Source organism: Mytilus galloprovincialis, chromosome 10 (genome assembly GCF_965363235.1).
Source record: "Mytilus galloprovincialis chromosome 10, xbMytGall1.hap1.1, whole genome shotgun sequence".
In the NCBI taxonomy this organism is placed as follows: domain Eukaryota; kingdom Metazoa; phylum Mollusca; class Bivalvia; order Mytilida; family Mytilidae; genus Mytilus; species Mytilus galloprovincialis.
In genome coordinates, this window is record NC_134847.1 from 36,163,236 (window position 1) to 36,174,267 (window position 11,032).

Below are 11,032 nucleotides of genomic sequence, written 5' to 3' on the forward strand. Positions count from 1 at the left end.
AACGGACCCAATTAATCTTTATTTCCAACCTTAAGGTATTTTTTTATTTTCATACTAGGAATAATTAATAAACCATTGTTTTAAGTGTAAAATAACTGTTAAACGATGTCCAGTAGCAAGAATAATAAAAAAAAAAAAAAAAAATTCAATAAATATGTTATCTGCACTAGATGTTTTTTTTCAATCTTCATTATTTTGTACGGTGCATTTTTTGTTAAATCAAGATCAGCTGCATGTGCTGTTTAATTAGCTTAAAGTAGAGTCATGATATTGAAGTAAATTGATGGTTACAAAACATTACCTTAGGTTTTATGGTAATAAATCGTTAAATACTATGACTATCATCTGATTTTTATCATCTTCACCGGAATTTCTTGGAAAATGTATTTCAACTTGAATGAGGTTCAAACGTAACTGTAACCCTTTTTTAATACGCTTTCTATTTCTGTTTATCCTTCTATTATTCAGAAGTCAGAATATTCAAAAATGCTGACGTCATGTATTGTTAGGAATGATACTCGACAAATCGGTTCCATATTAGAATGTTGTTGCTTTCTTATGCTAAAACAAAAAAAAAATATAAGTTAGAGCGTCTCCCTGAAAATTAATCATTAATTAGAAGTGTCAAAAAAAAAAAATAGAATATGATTTGAGTGTTTTACTGTCATTTAAAATTCCTCCAAACAGATGTTGGATATATGAACAAAAGCACTTTTCCAAGTTTTACAATTTTAGTTAATATTAGTCATTCCCCCAACTCTACCGTCAGAGCATTTGTTTTCATCAGAAGGACTGTTAGTTACCTTACAAAGTTGAGAATCGTCTTGTCCTAGAAAAAGTTGACAAGATGTTGTTTTCAAGATAAGAACAAATTCGTTGCACCCTGTGTAAACCCTCATAAAATGATAAACGGCATCCGTAATTTCTAATCATCCTGTACTCTTGTGATGTTAATCATTAAATATTTTATTACGGTTTCCCAAATACTGTTGTTTTAGTAATCATTTTTCTATAGATATTAACTGATTTCTTGATTAAATCATTGCTAGATCATGTTATAAGTACGTGTAGTAAATGAGCTTTTTATTATGTTATAAAAAAATTTTGACTATTATTTAGTTCTAGGTAATAATAATGAGGATACTGTGTTCATAAGACAGCGACCTATTATTTTTAACTTGTAAATGTTTATACCGAGCGTGTACTCGAGAATCGCTCGGTAAATTCAACGAGTAATCGATTAGTAAATCTTCATTGAGTTAACCATCCAATTATTAACAGTCTTCTATATTGGAAATCAGCCCTTTTGAATTCAATGGGTTTGCTGTTGTTTGGAATAATATATCACTAAATATATCTTTACGTTTTGTTCATGTTCGTTCGATTTCTTAGTAAAATGAAATATTTTATGATTCTATGTTTTTGAGTCATTTTTCTGTTTAAGGCTATGGTGTCACAGTAGAACCAAAACAGACAATATGTGTTGCTTCGTCCTCCATATATATTTCATGTAATATTTTTAATGTGAATAACATAACCTGGGATATAGTCTGGAAACATTACTTTCATGGTCAACTTGTACAAACCTCAAAAGGAGAGCTACACAACCAGAAAGCTATGTTAAGCATAACTCATTGTGATTATAGAGACGGGGGTAAATATGTTTGTGAATGGATGTCAGATGAAACGACATTCTCTGGATGGTCATCTGTTACCATTCTTGGTAAGACATCTTTGTCATTGTATTTAAGCAAACTTCCCACCTAAAAAAATAATTGCTGTTAAGTGACGGAAGCTCAAAACCTTTACATATTCATACAACTTTGCTAACACAAAAAACAATAACATCGGATAAAGGTTAATTATGACTTTTAATCAACCATTTTCTTACAAGGAAATGCGTGTACCAAGAAAAGAATATGACAGTTGTTTTCGATTCGTGTGATATGTTTGAGCTTTCGGATATCGGTATTTTTGTAGTTTTTATTTTTAATAGTATTATGTTTCGATTTCTGCCAAATCTTAACAAAATATGTAAAACTCACATGCTAGTATTCTTTTTCTTATTTAACAGTTGCAATAACAAAAAATGCGAGTTATTGACAGGAAATCAAAGTCTCGATTTTAAAAATCTAAATGCAATAACATAATTTTTCTCGATTTTATAACTCTTTGTTTACCTTTTGTTAGTGCTGAAATTACCATTTTTGTTTCTTCATTAATATTAAAATTGAAAAAAACAAACAATAAAACATATAAGATTGATATGTATATGACGATCATCTTCGTGTTTTTATTCTGTGTGTACAAACTATTATTGTGACAGAAATCAGATTTAAAAATCGCTATAGGTTGTTGCATATCGTAAATAGTTCCAGCCTTATAATTTGATACAGCGCCCGTTCCGTCTACATAAGACTCATCAGTGACGTTCAGGTCAAAATAGTAACAAAGCCAAAACAAGTACAAAGAATAAAAGACTTGCCAAATACAGCTAATGTAATCTATTCCTCCTTATATATAAATATTGGTCGGGATTATGGAGGAAACCACATATCATTTCCATTTTCGTTCTCCGAGAAAGAGTTTGTAGATTTTTGTAAAACAACGCCAAGACACATACTCATATACTGCTAAGGGATAAAAGTATTGACGAGATGTTCAAACCCAACAAATTAATGAAGAAGACAAATGCATCATGGCATAGCAACATACCAAAACTGTGATACTTACATGGACTCCAAATGAAGCGAGAACGGCTGAATAAATATGGTAATCGTCTCCTGCTTTACATACACAGCTGTGATGTTGATCCATTCAGTCAAAATGTGACAGTTAGAATCAATACATGATTTGCAGCACAAGAATTCAGACGTCTAGCATAGTATTTGATATAATGCTGGTTAAACATTTCACTAGGGTGCTGAGCAACAGAAAAAAACATTCTGATTGATACTTCGTAAAACTTATAATACAGTTGTAAGTGGTGTATCTTTCAGTCGTTTTTCGTCGTAACTTTTTGCGACTGATTTTGAGTACTACTTCATGTTTCCGTGAATCATGAACGTGTACGACTGCTGTTTATCAAGTGATATTTATAAGGGCTAAGTGTATGGTTTGAGACACGTTATCTTTTTGTTGAGAAAAGGAAAGTTGACAATTGGGTCGTTGTTTTCAGCATGTTTTTTTTTTATATTCTAGTTTTAGGTCTAAATCTGTGAAAATATTTAGCAAAAGAACAATATATAAATCTGACCTATTTCTATCTTAACTTCCCTTTAATTTCATTTTTTTGTGATAATCAATATCTTAGTACTGAATGGCAGATGAATTGTTGAGTTGTTTGTAATAAACTCGTGAATCTTGTAAACAAATTCTGTTGCATACAATTAAATTTACAGATAAATTTTGTAATATTAATTAAAACATTATCATACACTCCGAGTATTCAATCCGTCATTTTCTACATAAGAAAATGCCTGTATCAAGTCAGGAATATGACAGTTGTTATACATTTGTTTGATGTGTTTAAGCTTTTGAAGTTACCATTTGATAAGGGACGTTCCGTTTTGATTTTTTCCCGAAGTATTTTTGTAATTTAACATTTTATTATATACTTCTTTTTTTGGTTTTTGTGCCGAAACTGTAATATATTCATTCGTACTCGTATACAGTGCTTTTCAAATTAGTGTTGAGAAGCATTACACATTTGAACTTCTCTATCATCGGAACTAACAAAATCATCTCATTGAGCCACCAATGAATACATGCACTATATTTATAGTCATTTGGACATAAATGAATGTTGTTACTGTTTCCTAAAATCCGTGAGATGCTCAAATTGCTTACAGTTTAGAACAATATTCGTGCACACCAGCATGTCCGTGTCAATTTGAAACTCTTAGGACGAAAACTAGAACTGATAAAAATTACAATCCTTCAATCAATGTTTTTATGATCTTCGTATTTGAGATTGCCTTCTAATACTTTTTATTTCATAATCACTGGTAGTCTTTTGTAAACTAAAAAGGATGTCTGGCGTTCCACATACTTAGTATGCTTAGTATTGGCGTTTCACACAATTAGTATGCTTAGTATAATAATGCATTTTAAAACCAGTTAGTGGATGTAATTGCTGGTGCCCTTCAGAATTCAAGAGTTTGGTAGTCAACATTTATATATTGGGTGACATTTAATATCATTGATACTTTAATTTTCTGCACGTCGAGTATTGTTTATGTAATATTGGTGAATTATTCAGTGAACAAACTTAGTGAACAAACTTAGTATCAAAACTACTGACTTTGATGTGACTTATCCATTTCGAGTAGTGTTATCGATTTTGTTGAATGTTTTAGGTCCACCGATTATTTCTCAACACACAGTTTCCTTTCAAGGAGAAATAGTCTTCATATCAGTAGACTTCTACTGTGATGGAGATAGTTTTCAGATCCAGTGGTACACAAATGATGTAAGATTGAATACAAATAATACAGAATACAAAGTTTTAACAGAAAGGTCAAATATCAGTGTCCAAGTCCACACTAATACGATATATATAAAGGGATCGAGGACGAAATTGTACTTTAACAGAAAGAACCTATCAAATATAAACAAGATAAATTGTCAGGTTAGACAAAACTCGTATAGCTCAGAGGTCGTTATTGGCAAAGAGGACTTTTCAGAAAATGTTTACACAGTTATGTCAGACATGACCGAAACAACGCTCTACCAGGATGCCACCATTTTCACGATACAGACACATGCGACAGACAATGCTGGTTTGTATGTTTCAACAAGTTGAATATCATATTATTTGTTGGTTTTAAAAATAAATAATTACCTTTACATATTCAATACGGATACGGTAGAAACATTCCAAAATACTACGTACAAATCTTATCGTAGCAGTACGCGTTCAACATACTTTTAACACCAATTTCAAATTGTCAGATATTTGTGGCAAACATGCAAAAACATAACAATTAACTGTTACATTTCTTAGTTTGTTTTTAATTGCAAATCAATATTATCAAATAACATCGAATTTGATTAATAGTCATATTTAAGTACATGTATTGACCAAGATATGATATTATACACCTATTAACTGGGTGTGAGGGTAATAGCAAGTTAATCGTAGAGTATAATAAAACACCTAATGGCTGGTTGTGCGGGTACTAGCAAGTTTGTTATCCCTGATCAGTTTTTCCTCGATAAAGAGATTTCATTCATTCATGTGGCCATTTTGCTAACATATACCATTAATAATCAGTTATGCAGGCTCTTTGCGTTTAAATTTTGAAATAGTGCAAATGACACGAATCAGAAACGGAAAAATAGTTTCTTTGTGAATTTTCTTTTAACAACAGTGAAACAACCAAAATCAATGATTGATTTTACCAATAATCTTTAGTATGCTCGGCAAATTAAATGTCAATATTTAAGCCAATATGATGCGTATCCATCTCTCCTGGGATGCAGTTACACAACACGGCGTCTTATACTCAGTTCAAGACTTCTTGGAAGATACAATGTATCAATTTAATTAATTAACAATTGCCACTCTTAAATCGACAATACTTTGCAGTGATGAGTCTCTGCGACTTAGATTTCTGCCAATAGCATGTTCGATAGGGTTCATGTCTGGAGACATGAACGGTCAAAATATATATATTACATGTGGCTTCTTACTCATTGTACTTGGTTATAATCCTTGCCATGTCTGGTCTAGAGGTGTCTTTCGTATACAAGGGTCTTTGCGCAAGTGGGTGATTGTCAACATGAGGGACTACATTGTTTCTAAGCACCAAATCAATGCATGTCTCTCCGTTCATGTTTACCTGCAGAATGTGCATACCAAGTTGAAAACGGTTTGAGAAGCAACCCCATAATGTAACACCGCCAGCACCGAATGCAGTCGTTGGAAAAGGTTGTTTTATTGTCCAGTCAAATCCGTATTATGCCATCTACTGATCGTAACAGAAACCGGCGTTCATCTAATCAATGAATCCTTTGCCAGTTTCTCATGTTCCAGCGTCGATGGTCATTTACGGTGCCTGGGTGTTTACAACACGACGTGCTTTTTAGTTGACACTTTGAAGTAGACGGATTAATGTGCGAACATTACCACGACCACCTTGAGGCCAGTGGTATATAAGCTGCCAGGAGTAAATGGGCTGGCTTTCATATGACGAAACCGCAGTCTGTCATCACAACGGGTAGTTAAACGGGGTCTACGATACCTTGGCAAATCATTTGCAGTTCCTGTGTTAACATGACGGTTGTAAAAGCCTGACAATGGCGATGTGATTAACATTGAAATAGTTATCTATGTTCCTAGTACTGCTATCGGCATTTGACATGCTAATCGCTTGCCAATGTTTATCCACAAATATCTTACGCATTGCCATATTACACAATGACTTGATGAAAAAAAAATCTCAGCTTTACGCGTGGCAGTACGAAGATGATTTAAAGGTATCGAAATAGTGTATTTGTGAAAGTGCACATGAACTTTTATAAAAAGTTGCTTCACGGGTTCAATCTTTTTGGTCGTAATGAATTTTCGTAGTATATCTTAATGGCAATTCAAAGTACCAACCTTTAATAATGTTTTCGTAATAGTTTAAAAAATATTGCCAGTTATATTTAGGTGTTGCTTAAGTTTTGGCGAACTGTATAAAAGATAAGTGATATCTTTGTTTCATACATTTAAGTTATTTTTATGCCCCACCTACGATAGTAGAGGGGCATTATGTTTTCTGGTCTGTGCCTCCGTTCGTTCGTCCGTTCGTTCGTTCCGCTTCAGGTTAAAGTTTTTGGTCGAGGTAGTTTTTGATGAAGTTGAAGTCCAATCAATTTGAAACTTAGTACACATGTTCACTATGATATGATATTTCTAATTTTAATGTCAAATTAAAGTATTGACCCCAATTTCATGGTCCACTGAACAAAGAAAAAGATAGTGTGAAGCTCAGGTTAAAGTTTTTGGTCAAGGTAGTTTTTGATGAAGTTGAAGTCCAATCAACTTGAAACTTAGTACACATGTTCCCTATGATATGATCTTTCTAATTTCAATGTCAAATTAAAGTATTTACCCCAATTTAATGGTCCACTGAACAAAGAAGAAGATAGTGTGAAGCGCAGGTTAAAGTTTTTGGTCAAGGTAGTTTTTGATGAAGTTGAAGTCCAATCAACTTGAAACTTAGTACACATGTTAACTATGATATGATCTTTCTAATTTTAATGCCAAATTAAAGTATTGACCCCAATTTCACGGTCCAGTGAACATGTAAAATGATAGTGTGAGTGGGGCATCTGTGTACTATGGACACATTCTTGTTATAATTTTTTTCAGTACTGTGATGTCTTTTTTTCTTTAATACTGTCAACTTATCGACAACGAAAATTGCTTTTTTTTTTAGAAAAAGTCGCATCTACCATGTCTACTATTTACATGTCTATCCCGTTGACTATCGCATTCATTTTGGTATTTGTTAATGGACTTGTTTGTCTGTTATGGAAATTCAGGAAAGGTAATTTTTTATACACATATTTGCTATGTTTTCTTTTCCAATCAGTAAAATATGTTAATGTGAATGTAGAAAAAAATGGACTTAATAGATGATAATTTTCTTATTTTAACATAATTAGTGTTTTTATTGAACTGTCGATGCTTAATGTTTTACTTCAATGGTAGCCCCAATCGGCAAAAAGCTTCAACTTTTAATAGGCAATGGGCAAATCAAACTTTACTTCTTATCCAAGGTATAGATTACCTAAGCCGTATATTGCATAAATTTTTGGAATTTTGGGTCCTCAATACTCTTAGTTGTAACATATTTTATTGTTCAAAATAAATAGATAAGATACAAGTTTTTCCACTTAGTTCCGCCTCCACCATAATATACATAAATATACATTATATCTATATAGCACAATACATAAATTTGAAATTTTCTTATCAATATTTTTCAACTTTGTACTTTATAACTATTTTGATCTGAACGTCACTGATGAGTCTTATGTAGACGAAACGCACGTCTGGCGTAATAAATTTTAATCCTGGTAGCTTTGATAATTATAATTAATTCAATTATATAGTCATTTTTATAAATTTCCTGTTACAAAACTTCGATTTTTCGAAAACCTAAGGATTTTCTAATCCCCGGAATAGATTACCTTAGCCGTATTTGGCACAACTTTTTGGAAATTGGGGTCCTTAATGCTCTTCAACTTTGTACTTGTTTGGCTTTATAACTATGTTTATCTAAGCGTCACTATTAAATGAAATGCGTCTGGCGTATTATACTATAATCCTGGAACCTTTGATAACTATTTACTCCCCGACAAACCGTTTAAGCACCTACAAATAAAAAGATAATCGTATGACCAACAACATCGAAAATATCATTTGTTTGGCCTGAACTAAATTCTTAAAAATGTACACTCTCTTCGACACATAGATTTTCTAAAAAGTAAGATCACAAAAATACTGAACTTAGAGGAAAATCAATTCGGAAAGTCCATAATCACATGGCAAAACCAAGTAACAAAAACGCATCAAAAACGAATGGACAAGAACTGTCATATTCCTGACTTGGTACAGGCATTTTCAAATGTAGAAAATGGTGGATTAAACTTGGTTTTATAGCGCTTACCCTCTCATTTTAATGACAGTCTCGTCAAATTCCGTTATATTTACATTGAAGCGTAAACTAAACAGACACAATAAATAAAATAGTCAAAATATGGGTACATCAGTCATCATCGTATAACAATTTTACAAGGGACAATTTAACATAACACAAAAACATCTACAAACACATTCATTGATATGGTGTCTGACGTTAGAATTTTTTTTATACGTCACATAAATTTGTCGTTCAATGTGCATGCAAACAATTTTAAAATTTACATAGGCAATGTTAGCATGTAGGGTTAAAAACTCAAAAGTAGGTAAGAATAAATATCAGAAATAGACCGAGATTGAAAATAGTCCAAAAGATGTATATAGAATTTATAAGAATCCACAAATAGTTAATTCCACTATCAGTCATCATCGTATAAAAATGTTAAAAGGAACAATTTAACAGAAAACAAAAACATCTATCGACAAACACATTCATTGATTTGAGTGTCTGACGTCAGAAAATTGTATACGTCACATAAATTTGTTATTCAATGTGTATACAATCAATTTTAAAATTTACATACTAGGCAATATTAGCATATAGGGTTAAAAATCAAAAGTATGTAAGAATAATTTTCAGAAATAGACCGAGATTGAAAATAGTCCAAAAGTTATATACAGAATATATAAGAATCCACAAATAGTAAATTCCACTACGCGATTGAATGAGGTTGACGTTTATGGTTCAACGTATTTTGTAATTCATAATAGAAATATATCATAATGACATAAACTAGAACAATATCATACTGACGGGATCTTTTAAAGTACAGAGTCACGTTATAAGAACCAAAGAAATACAAAAAGTCGCATATACAAAGCACGACACTAAAAATTGAAAGACAATACAAACACATTGACGAGATGTACAAGTACCGAGCCACGGCAAACGGACATCACATAAAACCATTCAATAGTAAAAGTAATATTAATACTAGAACAAAGACAAATGAAAGAACTATAAAACACGTTGTTAAGATGATAAACAACATCAGTACGCAGAATCTATACATCAAGACCATCGTGTATTATTTGTGAAGTTGATACGGAATATTTATCAACAAGGTCTTGGTACCTTCCTATGAACTTTTTTTAAAAAAAAAGGACGAGACGTTCTTTGACATACCCCTGGTTCATTAACTTTCTACTCAGACACTCTAAATTTATGTTCAAGTATGCATAAACTAAAGTATTGATAACATGTTGTCTTTAATTATTTGAAACTCTTCCCCGACGTATGAACGGCTCCTTGAGCAAGCAGCTATTTATGCTATTTTCCCGAAAGTCAATCTCAGATTTATTTGGACAACAAAATTTTGTGACAGTGGCAGAACAGCACACATATATGAAAAAACGATAAAATTCAATTGAAAAAGGGCATAAATCATTCTATCGATACAAATCTTAAAGAAATGTATGTAAAAATGTTATATTCATCTCCAATTAGCACTTTCCATTTTTATTTGTACTGAATTATCATATATTGAACTTCTACGAAACACTAGTAAAATAACAGGTTTGTTTATTTTTAAGAAAAAGAAAACACCCTACAAATTATAGACACGTAAGTACCCAGATATATATGCATAACGCAGATACAGACAATTAAATGAGAATACACGATTGATAGTAGCAGAAAGACCAGAGAAAGCAATAGCACTGACAAGAATATTACATTCTGTTTGTAAAGGCAGTGGTTTGATACTGTTGCTACTGGACTAATAACATTAACGGGTATAATCAGTTTAGTATTCTTTACTTCTATACTGACATCATTTAATAACAAAATTTCCTTAAACTGTCCGATTATGATTTAAGAAATTTAGGCAAAGTTGGCCTGTATTTTTATTTAGACTATAGTTCTTGTATCCTTTTGGTCAGATAGCCGAAAATGGAACACTTGCAATTTGTGTTTCGAAGAACGCTCAATAATTAACAACTGTTCTTGATTGAATGAAAGATACAGGAATAAAATTATAAAATAGATAGAACGGAAAAAAATAATGCGTACTAATTTTCGATTAAAAGAGTATTATATGCCCAGGAATTTTTCATTTATGGTACGATTTGCAAGAAACATCAAGAGTGAAGTTTGCAAAAGGTTACAAGTTTTTATATACATGTAACTTATAAACAAAACTACAAAGAAAAACTGTATGCATAGAATGCATCCGAGCGCTTTTATTGATAAACTGTCTCCAGTAATTTTTTCCCGAATGTTTTAAAAGCCAATGATGTATAAAAATCGAAACAGTTGAAGAGCATATTACAATAAATGACCTAGTTTTATAAAATTATAGCTAAATACATCCAAGAACACTTCATAGCTTATGATTT

General features: G+C 31.9%; 1 long non-coding RNA gene across 1 annotated transcript; it reads left to right on the forward strand.

Moving 5' to 3' along the window:
• The first annotated feature begins 1,452 nt into the window (after window positions 1-1,452).
• LOC143049118 (uncharacterized) lies at window positions 1,453-7,538 on the forward strand. Its single transcript, XR_012970071.1, has 3 exons — window positions 1,453-1,723; window positions 4,359-4,781; window positions 7,428-7,538. It is a non-coding gene; the product is annotated as an uncharacterized LOC143049118 (long non-coding RNA).
• Window positions 7,539-11,032: the final 3,494 nt, after the last annotated feature.